At 40.2% G+C, this 16,696-nt stretch overlaps 1 protein-coding gene across 1 annotated transcript in view; it reads left to right on the top strand.

Moving 5' to 3' along the window:
• grk6 (G protein-coupled receptor kinase 6) overlaps positions 1-16,696 on the top strand; it is a 66,446-nt gene that overhangs the window by 1,198 nt on the left and 48,552 nt on the right. The gene's annotated exons all lie outside the window — the stretch shown is intronic.

Consider the following 16,696-nt stretch of genomic DNA (forward strand, 5'->3'; position numbering starts at 1 on the left):
AGTTGCTAGTGCCACTAATCCATCTGATCTGCTTTTGCTGCTTCTCAGTTCAGGTATTCGAGCATTTGAGATGTTAATTAGTTGTGAAAACAACTCATTGTTGTCATGTCTACACAATATTTCAACTGTCCAAAAGTAAAAAGGATCATGTATCCTTCCAGGGGTACATCATCCAGAACCAGAGGAAATCAGAGCTAATGTAGCATAGCTCCTCCAACATCCTGTCGCCGTGAGCGGTGCAATTTATTGTATTTTTGTTAAAGATCAGGGTTGGACTGAAGTATAAGTGAATTCTGTAGCTGGTAATAGTGTCTGACCAGGTGGTCAACTAGAGAGAATTTGACAAGAAATGTCTTTTCCTTAAGGATGTTATTCATTTTTGGGAAAAAAAGAAAAGTTCAGTGAGAACTTACGGAGGAAGAATAACCCACAGAAGCTTCTTGGTCTATTAAATATATAAATGAAAAGTTAAGTGAAAGGCAAAAGGTTTTTATGCAAAATTAATAAGATTTTACAAGGTTTGGAATTTTGCTACAGTCAATGCTCAGTGAGCTATCACACACAAACAAATACATCACATGGGACACAGCTAATGCATCCCATGTTAAACAGCTCCTGAACAGGACACATCAGAGATTACCTGTCTGAGCTAAGGAGAAATGGCTTTGTTGTTGTTCAGGCGTTCAAAACCCCTGGGCTATTAAATGGTAACTAAATTCAAGATAGGACTTAGACTTAGACTCGTACTTTATTGATCCCTTGGGAAGACTCCCTCAGGAAATTGAAGTTACCAGCAGCTTACAGGCAGAAAAGTCGCAAACAGTGCGCAAAATACAAAAGAATACAACAAATACAGATTAAATACAAAGGTACACACTAAATGTGAGTAGCCAAAACCCTAAATTAAGCAAAAATAAGCAAAGAATAAGAATATAAGTAAAATATAAATAAAAAATATAAATAAAACACAAGAGAAAATATAGGAATTATGACTTTTCAAATCATACTGACCACTGAAACTGCATACACATCCCTAAATTTTTCCTTCCACTTAACTTTCAGTATGCTTATAAGCAGCACTGTGAACAGTGGGTTTCTTCAGCAATTATGTTGACCTTACTGCCAGATAAACCTTATATGGCGAGGGTGTCAATGTTTGTTTGGACAAAAGCGTATTTATCTATTTTTTTTACTGGTTTTATGTAATATTTTTCTCAGTTTTCTGAGAAGCTACATTTCGGGGGGGGGGGGGGTTAGCAGTGCTTCACAATTAATAGAAATAAACTCTCAAAACATTATGATGTGTGAAGAATTTATAGTAGTTAAGTAAACTTTTTAGTGATTTCCTAATTTATTGCGATGCAGTCTCTAGGTTGAATAGGGGAAAATGAGCAACACAGTCTGTGTCTGTTTAGCTCTCTAAACAGACAGAATATTGGTCCCTGTGACCTCTGACCTCCTTTGAGCATCCCTGAGTTTTCATCAGACCTCTTGAGTGCAGTTTGTGATGTGAAGTCAAGTTGTTCAGCTTGTAGAATCTACTTTCATACATTAGCATGCTTTAGTCTATTAAAGGGTGAACCCTCTGGTTTTTAAGCTCAATGAAGCCATTGTTGTCATGAACATTTCAGCTCCAGATACCAGAACAGCTGACCTCTAAAGCAGAATCCGACTGTTTTGTGAAATAAGCACCTCAGCTGGATTGTTCTTCATTGTCATTGTTTTGGTCATAACCTGATCAAGTTTTCCAGACAAATAGGATTCCAGCTCTAGCAGGGTGATTTCCATGCATCTATCAGCTGAAAACCTGGGATTCAGAACACAATCTACTGAAGTATTATCCATTGTTCAGGTCTCTGTTTGATTCCTTTCCTTTTCCTAAAAGACATTATTCAGTTGCAGTGCAGGTTGATCTTGGTGTAGTTTCACTGGACCAACAACTGCTCAGCAATTTCAAATATGGTCTTTTTACTCTGAAGTATTTTTGTGGTTTGGATGCTTCTGTTATCTTTGTCTCCTCATAGAGTGATTTATTTTCTAGCTATTTGTGTTAAGAAAATGTAAGAATAATGTGGCCAACATTATGAAGAAAACATTGTTTGTGACCTTTAAATACTTTCCTGTAATCCTGTTGTGTGTAATTTCCTCTTGATGCATTTCCTTTTTCTCTCAATTTTTCCCATTAATGGATGCTCAGCACCAGCAGACTCAAGTGTTGAGTTAAAATGTTTTCTGATTTAGATGTTTTCACAGTGACCATATATATATGGATTTCCTTTATTTTCATGACTATTTATAAGGCAAGAAAGCCCACTTATTAACCTGACAGGGCACACCTGTGAAGTGAAAACCATTTCAGGTGACGACCTCTTGAAGCTCATCAAGAGAATGCAGTGTGTGCAAAGCAGTAATCACAGCAAAAGGTTTCTACTTTGAAGAAACTACAATGTAAAGCGTATTTTCAGTTGTTTTACACTTTTTTGTTTAGTACATATTTCCACATGTGTTAATTCATAGTTTGATGCCTTCAGTGTGAATCTACAATGTCAATAGTCATGAAAATAAAGGAAACTCATTGAATGAAAAGGTGTGTCCAAACTTTTGGTCTATATTAAAGCTAAGTGTTTAATTTCATTTTAAACTGTTTTTCCTTTTGAACATCTTACATCTGAAGAAAGATATGAAAATCAACTGGGATGGACAAATAAATAGAACTGGGTCACAGCACTTTCTGTAAAAAAGAGAAAAAACCCAAATGGCTTCATCAATGATTCCCTTTTGAAATGAGGGACAGCAAATACACACAAAGCCTGAGCAATGGGTACTTTAATTGAAAAACAAATTACTCCATCAGCAACTTCTTTCAATAATGAGTCACTAAAAAGAGAAGCACAGGGCCATGGGTACTTTCATGACAAAAAAACAAAGTTTCACTAATTTTGTATCAGTAATATCTCCATCAATGTATTTTTTTAAAAGAAAGACGACTAAAGAAAAACACTAAACTAAAGGTACCTTTTAAGGTACAACAGCAAAAAGAAAATACAAAATTTGTACCAGGAATAGCTACATAGTTATTTAAGAAAGAGAAGTAAAGATACGCACTGGCCAGTGGTACTTTCTATTTGAAGGAAAAAAAGAATATACTAATTTAGCACTTATAGGCTACATCATTTTTGAAATTTCTAAAGAGAAGCAGAGATGCTTTCTCTCACCAAAACAAAACGAGAATATACTAATTTATTACCAGCAAAAGATCTACAGTTAGGGCCAGAAATATTTGGACAGTGACACAGGTTTTGTTATTTTAGCTGTTGACAAAAATATGTTCAGAAATACAATTTATATATAATATGGGCTGAAAGTGCACACTCCCAGCTGCAATATGAGAGTTTCCACATCCAAATCGGAGAAAGGGTTTAGGAATCATAGCTCTGTAATGCAGAGCCTCCTCTTTTTCCAGGGACCAAAAGTAATTGGACAATGGACTCCAAAGGCTGCAAGTAACTCAAAAGGCCTTTCCCTCGTTAACCTGTAATCAAGTAAGTAGTTAAAAGGTCTGGGGTTGTTTCCAGGTGTGTGGTTTTGCATTTGGAAGCTGTTGCTGTGACCAGACAACATGCGGTCAAAGGAACTCTCAATTGACGTGAAGCAGAACATCCTGAGACTGAAAAAAAAGAAAAAAATCCATCACAGAGATAGCAGACATGCTTGGAGTAGCAAATCAACAGCCAGGTACATTCTGAGGAAAAAGGAATTGACTGGTGAGCTTGGGAACTCAAAAAGGCCTGGGCGTCCACGGAAGACAACAGTGGTGGATGATCGCCGCATGGTGAAGAAGAACCCGTTCACAACATCAACTGAGGTCCAGAACACTCTCAGAGAAGTAGGTGTATCTGTCTCTAAGTCAACAGTAAAGAGAAGACTCCATGAAAGCAAATACAAAGGGTTCACATGTAGATGCAAACCATTCATCAATTCCAAAAATAGACAGGCCAGAGTTAAATTTGCCCAAAAACACCTCAAGAAGCCAGCCCAGTTCTGGAAGTATTCTATGGACAGATGAGACAAAGATCAACCTGTACCAGAATGATGGGAAGAAAAAAGTTTGGAGAAGAAAGGGAACGGCACATGATCCAAGGCACACCACATCCTCTGTAAAACATGGTGGAGGCAACGTGATGGCATGGGCATGCATGGCTTTCAATGGCACTGGGTCACTTGTGTTTATTGATGACATAACAGCAGACAAGAGTAGCCGGATGAATTCTGAAGTGTACCGGGATATACTGTCAGCCCAGATTCAGCCAAATGCTGCAAAGTTGATCGGACGGCGCTTCACAGTACAGATGGATAATGACCCCAAGCATACAGCCAAAGCTACCCAGGAGTTCATGAGAGCAAAAAGGTGGAATATTCTGCAATGGCCAAGTCAATCACCAGATCTTAACCCAATTGAGCATGCATTTCACTTGCTCAAATCCAGACTTCAGACGGAAAGACCCACTAACAAGCAAGACCTGAAGGCCTGGCAAAGCATTAAGAAGGAGGAAACCCAGCGTTTGGTGATGTCCATGGGTTCCAGACTTAAGGCAGTGATTGCCTCCAAAGGATTCGCAACAAAATATTGAGAAAAAACTTTTTTGTTTGGGTTATGTTTATATGTCCAATTACTTTTGAGCTCCTAAAATGTGGAGTGTTTGTAAACAAATGTGTACAATTCCTACATTTTCTATCAGATATTTTTGTTCAACCCTTTAAATTAAACGTTACAATCTGCACTTGAATTCTGTTGTAGAGGTTTCATTTCAAATCCAATGCGGTGGCATGCAGAGCCCAACTCACAAATATTGTGTTACTGTCCCAATATTTCTGGCCCTAACTGTATAAATGTTTTTTTAATAAACAAAACTAAGGTGAAGGACTGGGTCAAGGTTACTTTCAATGACAACAACAACAAAAGAATATTAATTTAGTACCAGCAATAACTCTATACATGTTTTTAAAAGAAACAAAACTAAATAGAAGCTCTGGCCCAGGGGTATTTTCTGCAAGAATGAAAACACAGAGATAATGGGAGCAGGTTTTGCTTGTAATTCAATGATATATCTGAGTTTTATTTAGTTTTTCTGAAAAAAATAAAATAAAAATACAGTTTTATTAAAATTGAATAAAAACATTTTTGTTTCAAATCCCTTATATCAATCATAAACACAGTCGGTGCTCACTAAAATGTATGACAAAAGACTCACTGAATTGGTCTCATAAAATGAACTGTGCTATAAGTTACCTCCCTTCCACCACAAAAGGACCGATTTAAATATGGTGTTTTTATAAGGTGTCAAACATTATAGTCCTCACAACAAGGAACCACACACTAAATGCAAATAATAAGCAAATGCTTCTTTTTAGGGTTCTGTGCTGCCATTGTCAAGGCCAAAAAGCAATAACTGTTGCTTAATCTAGTTTCAAAATGACTCCATCCATTCTTTCTTATGAAATTTAAACACTGCTCAGTTAATCAGCTGTTTATTGTTTTTTTTTTTATGCGTCTAAAGAGGCACCGTTGACCTTCTTGTAGAAACCATACAGGAAGTATAGTGACAGGAAGAAAACCATTGCAAAGATTTGGCTCTTTGCAGCAGCAGATTGCAAATGTGGGAATGTTTCTTGTGTGACATGGAAAAAGGGAAATGGGCTCTGCAGTCTGATGAAGCATGCGAACAAGAAGGGCAAAACGGGAGACAAAAACAGAGCTTCTGTCCTTTTTAATGAGGCTGAAAGTCAAAGTTTGTCTGGCCTGAAAACTTCGCAGTGCCTTTTTTTTCTTTCTCCCAGTCATCTTTGTGGCACTTTGTTAAGACCTTCAACTTGTGCTCAGTTATGCTAAAAATATAGCAATTTTTACCAAATCATCCCTGGATTGTTGGAAGAAATTGACCTTGGCGGATGATTCAATCTACATTTTTATTCATAGCAGTGTTTTTGGGCAGGGAGTTAAGGTAGCTCCACACCTAAGTCGTCATGGTAGTTCCCATCTACTCTCTGGACGTAGTCAGAAGGAGGATTCATTAGCGACAGTAACTTTTCACCTGTTTTCTGATCTCCATTTTTTGAATCCCTAAGACGTTACCTGTTTTTGACACTTTTCTTGTCCAAAAGTCATTGTCTGAGTTTGTTTATAGATGCACCACTGATGTTTGGAGTGGTAGCAGCCTGAATGGGTAGAAGATGATTCTGCAGTTGGCTGGATACTGTTGGACATCCTGAAGCCTTCTTCAACTTGAAGGTCTTGATAATCCCTTTAAAACTATTCTTTCAGCTATAGGTTTAGGCTGCATTCACACCAACCCTGTTTAGTTCATTTTAATCAAACTCCACTTTGTTTGCCTAGAAATTCCAGTTCATTTGGAGAGATGTGAATGCGCAATCAAAGTCTGACAAGGACCAAAATAGTGAATTCTGTTCCGAATAACAAAAACCTAGGCCTGAGTTTGGTTGAAGTGAACTCTGGTGCAGTTTGACTGCATATGTGAATGCCAAGCAGACATGAGGCTGCTGCAAAAGCAGAAAATTTACTACATTCTGCGTAACTACAAACAAAACAAATGCATGAGTCTAGAAAGGGCTCATAGGCTTTTACCAAAGTCAAAAGAGATATCCTCCAACCACTAAAATCTGATAGCATTTTCTTTTGATTATTTTAGATGTCCTGTACTAATATATATATATATATATATATATATATATATATATATATATATATATATATATATATATATATATATATATATATATATCCAAAAATAAGACACATTTTCTGCAAACAATTTGCATTTACTTTGTGCAGAAAAATCCATAAATACATGGTATCTACTGTATTTACTACTGTCCCTATTTTATAACGACCAGTTAGCAATTCAGACATGACTGATTTCTTTCGGGGCTGATGATATCACTCAATTGACCTAAAATTAGCAAAGCCATTTGGATAAACAGTAAAAATGTTTTTCTGTCATAAAGTTAACTTCTCAGGTTTATAAAATTCTTTCTAATGAATTAGCCTGCCATCTGGTTAGTCTGCACAGCTGAAAACGCAAAAATATTAGCTTCAAAGTTTGTAAAAACATCATTTGTCACTATAGAGCTATAAATGTTGACTGTTCAGATGCCAATGAAAGAACCATTTTTTTTCACTTGCTTAAAGGTGAAAGAACAAACATAATGATGACCATTATGTTTGTTCAGAGTTTTTCATCTCCACAGACTCAAAGATGCCTGACTCTTTTGCTATTCAACCAAGAAAGTTGAATAACTGTTTGTCTCAGGACGTTTCTGACCTTACATCAATTTGTTCCCAAATGGAGGACTAGGTCAACTCAAAACTTGTCTTTTCATGTCTTCAATATGTTGCTCACATAGATTCTTTATGGTGAAATGTTGGTCATTTCACCACTTTGCCAAAACAACAAAGGTATGAAATGACAGTTCTGCATCTAACTTTGCTGATATGAAATGTAGCATTCTGCCACCGGAAGTTTCGAACTGACTATGCATCAGTTCATACCGACTACAGAGTCTATGGAAAGCAAGGAGGACCAAAAATCTTTGACTGTTCATGTCTTAGACACATCATTTGCATGCCTTTTTATTCAATTTGATAAGAATGGATACATTACACCTGAACAACAGCTCAAAGATGCATAAGAAGTTGTTTTTATATGCCATACAGAACATTTTAGAAAGTTTGGTTGCAATTTCACCAATTTGTACCTGACAAATTGTGATTTAAGTGACATTCTACTTTCTACTCATATTGTACTGCAAGAAAATTTGGTTAAATAAGTAAAACTTAGTACAGGGGTGGGCAATTAATTTTTACCGGGGGCCGAATGAGCAAACCGAGCACAGCTGGAGGGCCACATTGAAAAATATTTCACACTTTAACTTTGTTCCACAAACAAGAAAAAACAACCTAACAACTTCAAGTTAATAGAAATACTGCAATACAACAAACAGTAACTTATGTTTCCACCTCATTTTACCTCTTCAGTGAGAATAATCCAGTCTGTTCTGGGCCTGGACAAGAGCATTAAAATCTGGTTGAATGTCTGAGGTGGCTATGCGAAGGACAGCTGAGAGAGGCTCATCAGTGATAGAGGATCTCTGTTTGGATTTATTGAACTTCATCACTGAAAATGTCTGTTCACATACATAGGTAGATCCAAAGAGGACCAGCATCCTCTGAGCATGCCTCCTCAGGTGTGGAAAGTTCTCCTCTTTGAGAGAGGAGTAAAAGTCCAGCAGTGAGACTGATCTGAAGTGCTCTGCCAGAAGTAGGTCAGACTGCAGGTCAATGAGCTCCATCTGAACATCGCTTGGTGCATTATCCACACTGCAGTTGAAGGGAGAAGAAACCATGTGCATTTCACTCTCAATAGTTTTGAAATCGTCTCTAAAACTGTCCATGCAGTGCCTCTAACTTGCTTGAGTACTTGTGGAGGTGATCGGCTGATCTTGTGGCTTCCTTTAGTGTTGGCAAGTGGATCAGAATGTTGTCCTTCACTTGGCTTGAAAGAAGCTGCAACTTTCTCATGAAAGCCGTCACTGCACTGTACATCTCGTGCACAAAAAGGCCCTTGCACTGCAGTTTGACATTCAGTTGGTTCATGAGTGCTGTCACATCCACAGCGAATCCGAGGTCTGCCACCCAGTCTTCATCTGAAAGTTCTGGGATGGCATGTCCTTTCTTCCCACAGAAATCCTGAATCTGGTCTCTCAGGTCCAGACACTTTTCAGTACTTTGTCCAGGCTGAGCCATCTGACGTTGCTGTGGTAGCTTATGTCACCATGTTCACTCTCATTTTCCTCTAAAAGTGCAACAAATTGTCGATTTAATGCTCTCGCTCTGATGAAGTTAACTGTTTTAGTTACAGCATCAACAACATGGTTAATTTTTAACACTGTCTTACACAACACTTCCTGATGTATAATACAATGCAAGAATGTCAATTTCTGCACTGGGTTAATTTCTGTCACTTTATCCTGCATCTTCTTTAAAAGTCCAACATTTTTCCCCGTCAGATTTGGACAACCATCTGTTGTCACACCTGCCAGTTTGTCCCATTTCAGTCCTAACATGTCCAAACACGCATTTACCTCTGTGAACAAGTCACTACCTGTGGTTGTCCCTTTAATTGACTGCATGGCTGCCAGCTCCTCCGTGACTTGAAAGTCTGCAGTTATCTCACGTAAGAAGATGAGCAGCTGGGCGGTGTCACGTACATCGCAGTTCTCATCCAAAGCCAGAGAAAAACAGTCAAAGTCGGCCGCTCTGTTCTTCAGCTGAAGCTCCAGGTTTCCAGCGATGAGCGACACGTTCTCAAATGCACCTTTCTTCTCCGGGCATATCAGCGCGACAGAGTCCAATAAGCACTCTTTAATAAATTCTCCGTCAGAAAACGCCTTACTTTTTCTGGCGATTTTGTGAGAAATTACAAAACTTGTCCTGACGGCTGCATCTCTGGGTGTATGGAGTTTGGTAAAAAGTCCTTGTTGGGTTTGCAGTTTTACCGTCAATGCATCAGCCTTCCTCGTGCGCTCTTCATCAGACAGATTCCGGTATGTAGGCTCGTGCTTCGTCGTGTAGTGGCGATTCAAATTATAATCTTTAAACACAGCAATCTGTGTACCACAAATTAAGCACACAGCTTTACCTTTAATTTCTGCAAAGAAATAGTTGGCAGTCCATGTCTTGTTGAAAACACGGCATTCCTCATCAACTTTTCTTTTTTTTAGCGTGAGCGGACATCTTGGGGCTAACCGAGCGTCACTTGTCACAAGTTACGCACAGACATACGTCCATAAATAACAGTTTTCAAAATAAAAGCAGAACAGTTGTAATGCATGCACAACATAGATGTTTATTAAAATTTATTTTGTAATTTGTGATTGCTGCTGTTGACCTTAACTCACAATCATGCATGCGCGTCCACGGAAGTAATGCAAATAACGCTTTTCAAAACAAAAGCGGCACCGTTGTATTGCACACTCGACATAGATACTTTTTAAAATTTCTTTTGTAATTTATGATTGGCCTCACGCGGGCCGGATAGGGACTCACAAAGGGCCGGATGTGGCCCGCGGGCCGTAAGATGCCCAGGTCTGACTTAGTAGGAAGAGGCCACTTAAAGCTATTTTGGTTGTATCTGGAGAGAAAATAATACGGTACCGGGGGCAAACTATAGGTGAAAAATATTCTATTTATTTCCAAAATGTACCAAAAAACAATATTGATTTACTTAGGTACAAAATGGAAGTAAGAAGGAACAAAATTGTAATGCCTGGGTACAAAATGGGGCTATGTGTAACTGATTTGATCCAGAACGACCACAAACGTTGAAAACGTTTTGAGTTTTCTAAAATGTGTGTGAGTTATACCTCCTGTTTCCTACTATTTCCAAATGAGGCACCTTCTCGTTTACAGGTTTTGAACACTCACCATCTTTATTTATTGTGAAATCGTACAAGGGAGTTATAATCATTGCATTTTTGCCATCTCTGCATAAAATAATATTCATTTCCTGGAGGCTTTTGCCCAAACAAACAGTTGGAGGAAGTGTTTACAGAGAAAGTTACAGGGTTCCCGTTTCAGCCAAAGGAAAGTTTTTGTTAGACACCAAAAACACATTTGTATTTGTTGGACTCGAAAAGTTATGGAGTGTAGCAATCTTGACAGTGTTGTACGTTCTACTGTCTACAATGCTGCCGACCACATCCTTTTAAATGAGATTGACTTAAAAAAAGAAGCTTCCTACTGCTGGCAATTTTTTAGATAATGTATCACGTTGAGCTAAGACCACAGACACAAAGGAAAGCTCTGTTGCGACGGCTCACAGGAAGACACACATGAAGCCACAACTGAAAACTTCAACGCCTTTAGGGTTCGTATCACGCTTCATGATTTCTGGTTACTCACATTTCTGCTCTGGCTGTGAAAGCTTCCAATATCAGGGGAAGAAAACACTTAAAAGCATTAGACAATGGCTGCAGATGTTTGACGGTTAAGCACAATCCTCAACTATTTTATTTTTGAGAAAAAGAAAAAATGGGGGGGTGGTGGGCATTTTTGTATAAAATATAAGCACAGTCACATGTTAGAAATGGGAATATGTCATAAAGATCTCATATAAGAATCAGTTGGGTTTGTATCCTGTTGGGATAAGTCCAGGGTAAAACTGTTTTACCTTACATTTATAGGATGCAACTATAATTGAACAAACAATGTGAAGAAAAATGTATATAAAGCCTAAGGTTGTTTACAAAATCAACCATAGGACTCAAAAATATGCAAATGTTTTCCTCAAAGACCAGGGGTCAACAACTTTCAATCCAAAAAGCAAGTTTGGTCATTAGTAACGCTAAATATAATTTCCTAAATAACCATATAATAAAGAAAAGGTTATGCATTTTTGTGTGCTGTAGGAAACTTAAGATTAGAAATATATACATTTGATTTTATTTTTGTTGATATATTTTTATTTTATGAAAATAGGTCTCTTGTAAATGAGGTCTTGGATTTCAATGAGACAACATGCTTAAATTAAAGCTGCAAGCAGCCTCCAACGGCCCTCGCAGCCAAGCGCCGCTCCGGCCTATTGCCACCGCGGGGTACTAGCAACCGTCGCCTCACGCCAGCCACCACAGAAGCTCTCACGCAGTTTTCAGCGCCTCCACCCGCACCGCGGAAGCTGTTGCGCAGTTTCCATCAACGTTGCCCACGTTCCTACACAGAAGTCTTTGCGCAGTTTCCGCGCCCGTCCACCAGGCGGTACGCATCGATGCGTTCGGCGGCGCTCCTTGACGATGCCAAAAAATGTGGTGCAGATTCATTGGTTTAGCGAGGAAATATAGCTAGCGTATTAATGTAGGGGGCGCAGTGGAGTCAAACTACGTTTCAATGCTGTTTTGCTCCTTAGAGGTCAACAAAGGTCATAGTATCCAATTTGGCGCCAGTAGGATGATCCACGTGTCATTTACAGCCGATCATATGCACATGGCGAAGTACTGCAGTTCCTCATTGTTCATCATCTTCAGCTGTGTTTCTAAAGCACTCTATTTCATTGTTGGAGTAATACTTACTCAGAGTGGCGAATAACTGAAATGGTTTGTAAGAAGTAAGAAAACGCTACATTTACTGCATGATTTAATTCAACAAAAATTATCTGAGACATTTCTATCCTTTTAGAAATTTCACGGCAACGCTCTCACAGAGTTTTCATGCCCATCTGCCCGTGGATCTGTTTGTCATTGGTGGAGGAACACTGACACCTACTGGCGAAATACTGATATTGTTCTTCATCCTGTTTATCTGCTGTTTCATTTCTGGAGCAATACTGACCCCAAGTGGCGAATTACTGAAATGGTTTATAAATGCCAAAAATGGGGTCAAAATCTGAACTTCAATCTAAAATGGCCGACTTCCTGTTAGGTTTAGACCATGGCTCCAAGAGACTTTTTTGTAAGTCCTGACAAGGTACACATGTGTACAAAGTTTCGTAATTGTAGGTTAAAGCATGGCTTGGGGCTGATCATTTAAAATTTTCTAGGGGGCGCTATAGAGAAATTAGGCCACGCCCACCAAATATTGTGATGGATTTCTGTCGGGGAGTGGATGAGGATCCATCCTTGTGAGTTTGGAGCAGCTGGGCCCGAAACTGTGGAATTGAGAGCCAAACGTATGGCGATGGCGTCAGAGGTCACTTCGGCACGCCGCCACGCCCACCTGCTCCATCGTAGCTGGTCGGGGTTGGAATCCTCAATACACCAACATGTCATCTGTGTCTGGGCACAGTTTCATGTTGATGAGGTCAAAGGGGTCAGATAGTGAAAGTTCACAGTAAAACATTACACTTCCTGTTCTCAGGGGGCGTGGCCTAAGTGATGTCATCATTCGACCATAGGGTATTGTAGGACACCCGATGATGATCAATCACAGAAACTTTGGTGCCTCTGTGAGTTTCTGTGTAGGAGATATAGCAGTTTATTTTTTTACGGCGAGTAGGTGAACTTTGACCCCTGCTAACTCCCCTTCAGCATTCTCAAAAACTCGCCGTTTTGATAACTTTAGATGGGACATGCCTTATGAGCAGACTGACCGAGTTTGAAGCCGATCAATCGAAATCCCTAGGAGGAGTTCGATCAAATACGAAGGCTGTAAACGGCAAAAATGGCCTCAAAATTGGACCTTCAATCCAAAATGGCTGACTTCCTGTGATACTTGCACTATGACATTAATTGTAAATTTTGAGCGTCTTGGGGAGCTCTACAAGTGTACCAAATTTCATGTCTCTAGGATAAAGTAAGTGAATAGCAAAGGGTCCTTTGAAAATTTCTAGGTGGCGCTATTGAGCCATTTATTGAGGGATTTTTGTGATGACCTTAAAAATCAAAATTTTTAAACAGGCTTAAGGCCTCCGCCAAGTTTGGTGAGTTTTCGAATATGATAAGGCCCCCAAAAAGCCCTCCAAAGAGGTGGGAAGAAAAATAATAATAAATTAAAGCTGCAAGCAGCCTCGAACGGCCCTCGCAGCCAAGCGCCGCTCCGGCCTATTGCCACCGCGGGGTACGAGCAACCGCCGCCTCACGCCAGCCACCACAGAAGCTCTCACGCAGTTTTCAGCGCCTACGCCCGCACCGCGGAAGCTGTTGCTCAGTTTAAACTTCTCCAACTCCGGTCCAACAGAGCCTTCTTGCTCAAAAGCGTGGTTCGGATTTGCAACTCCAAAATCCAAGCAAAATGTTGAGCGTAGTCCAGTTCTGTGGCTCCAAAAAGCAGGCAAAATGTTCAGGAAAACTTGGCAGCTCCAGCTGTCGCCGGCTGACTGTTATTACGTAGCGTTGATCTGTTTTCTCATTGATGGAGTACCACTGCCTCCTGCTGGGGCAATACTGGTATTGCACTAGCAGTACCAGTATATCGCCACAAGGTGCCAGTCGTACTCCATCAACACTGACCCCAGTGTGTTCTTACTTCGCTGTGTCATACGTTTTGCTGAATCACTTTGTTTGTATTATTTCTAGCAAAAATGAATGAATGTTTGTACTTTAACCCACAAAATAAACTTATATATATATAAAAAGTTATAATAATGTATATTTAAATAATTAATAACAACATAACCTATGGGCTGCTGTTTTCTAGGGGGCGGTATAGAGAAATTAGGCCACGCCCTACAAATATTGTGATGGATTCCAGTCGGGGAGGGGATAAATATTCATCCTTGTGAGTTTGCAGCAGCTGAGCCCGAAAATGTGGTATTGAGAGCCAAACGTATGGCGATGGCGTTACAGGTAACTTCGCCACGCCGCCATGCCCACCTGCTCTATCGTAGCTGGTCGGGGTTGGAATCCTCAATACACCAACATGTCTTCTGTGTCTGGGCACAGTTTCATGTTGATGAGGTCAAAGGGGTCAGATAGCGAACGTTCACAGTAAAACATTACACTTCCTGTTCTCAGGGGGCGTGGCCTAAGTGATGTCATCATTCGACCATAGGGTATTGTAGGAGACCCGATGATGATCAATCACTCAAACTTTGGTTCCTCTGTGAGTTTCTGTGTAGGAGATATAGCAGTTTATTTTTTATGGGGAGTAGGTGAACTTTGACCCCTGCTAACCCCCCTTCAGCATTCTCAAAAACTCACCGTTTTGATAACTTTAGATGGGACATGCCTTATGAACAGACTGACGGAGTTTGAAGCCGATCAATCAAAATCCCTAGGAGGAGTTCGATCAAATACGAAGGCTGCAAACTGCAAAAATGGGTCAAAATCCGAACTTCGATCCAAAATGGCCGACTTCCTGTGGTTTAGACCATGGCTCCAAGAGACTTTTTTGTAAGTCCTGACAAGGTACACACGTGTACAAAGTTTCGTAATTGTAGGTTAAAGCATGGCTTGGGGCTGATCATTTAAAGTTTTCTAGGGGGCGCTATAGAGAAATTAGGCCACGCCCACCAAATATTGTGATGGATTCCTGTCCGGTAGTAGATGACTGTCTATCTTTGTGAATTTGGAGCAGCTGCGCCCGAAAATGTGGAATTGAGAGCCAAACGTATGGCGATGGCGTTACAGGTCAATTCGCCACGCCGCCACGCCCACCTGCTGCATTGAAGCTGGTCGGGGTTGGAATCATCAATACACCAACATGTCTTCTGTGTCTGGGAACAGTTTCATGTTGATGAGGTCAAAGGGGTCAGATAGCGACCTTTGACAGTAAAACATGACACTTCCTGTTCTCAGGGGGCGTGGCCTAAGTGATGTCATCACTTGACCATAGGATATTGTAGGAGACCCGATGATGATCAATCACAGAAACTTTGGTGCCTCTGTGAGTTTCTGTGTAGGAGATATAGCAGTTTAATTTTTTATGGCGAGTAGGTGAACTTTGACCCCTGCTAACCCCCCTTCAGCATACTCCAAAACTCACCGTTTTGATAACTTTAGATGGGACATGCCTTATGAACAGACTGACCGAGTTTGAAGCCGATCAATCGAAATCCCTAGGAGGAGTTCGATCAAATACGAAGGCTGTAAACGGCAAAAATGGCCTCAAAATTGGACCTTCAATTCAAAATGGCTGACTTCCTGTGATACTTGCACTATGACATTAATTGTAAATTTTGAGCGTCTTGGGGAGCTCTACAAGTGTACCAAATTTCATGTCTCTACGATGAAGTAAGTGAATAGCAAAGGGTCCTTTGAAAATTTCTAGGTGGCGCTATTCAGCCATTTCTTTTGCAATTTTTGCGTCGACTTTAAAATACGTAAATTTGAAACAGGCTTAAGGCCTCCGCCAAGTTTGGTGAGTTTTTGAATATGATAAAGCCCCCAAAAAGCCAATTCATTTGGAGGGAGAATCGTAATAATAATAATAATAATAATAATAATTAAAGCTGCAAGCAGCCTCGAACGGCCCTCGCAGCCAAGCGCCGCTCCCTATTGCCACCGCGGGGTATTAGCAACCATCGCCTCACGCCAGCCACCACAGAAGCTCTCACGCAGTTTTCTGCGCCTCCGCCCGCACCGCGGAAGCTGTTGCTCAGTTTCCATCAACGCTGCCCACGTGCTAACACAGAAGTTGTTGCGCAGTTTCTGCGCCCGTCCACCAGGTGGTACGCATCGATGCGTTCGGCTGCGCTCCTTGACGATGCCAAAAAAATGTGGTGCATATTCATTGGTTTAGCGAGGAAATAGCTGGCGGATTAATGTAGGGGGCGCAGTGGAGTCAAACTACATTTCAATGCTGTTTTGCTCTTTAGAGGTCAACAAAGGTCATACGTATCCAATTTGGCGTCAGTCGGAAGATCCACGTGTAATTTACAGCCGATCATATGCACATGGCGAAGTACTACAGTTCGTCATTTTTCATCATTTTCAGCTGTGTTTCTAAAGCACTCTATTTCATTGTTGGAGTAATTCTTACTCAGATTGGCGAATTACTGAAATGGTTTGTAAGAAGTAAGAAAACGCTACATTTACTACATGATTTAATTCAACAAAAATTATCTGAGACATTTCTATCCTTTTAGAAATTTCATGGCAACGCTCTCACAAAGTTTTCGCGCCCATCCGCCCGTGGATCTGTTTGTCATTGGTGGAGGAACACTGACACCTACTGGCGAAATACTGATAT

This window comes from Poeciliopsis prolifica, unplaced genomic scaffold, assembly GCF_027474105.1.
Source record: "Poeciliopsis prolifica strain line A6 unplaced genomic scaffold, Auburn_PproV2 SCAFFOLD024, whole genome shotgun sequence".
Taxonomy (NCBI): Eukaryota; Metazoa; Chordata; class Actinopteri; order Cyprinodontiformes; family Poeciliidae; genus Poeciliopsis; species Poeciliopsis prolifica.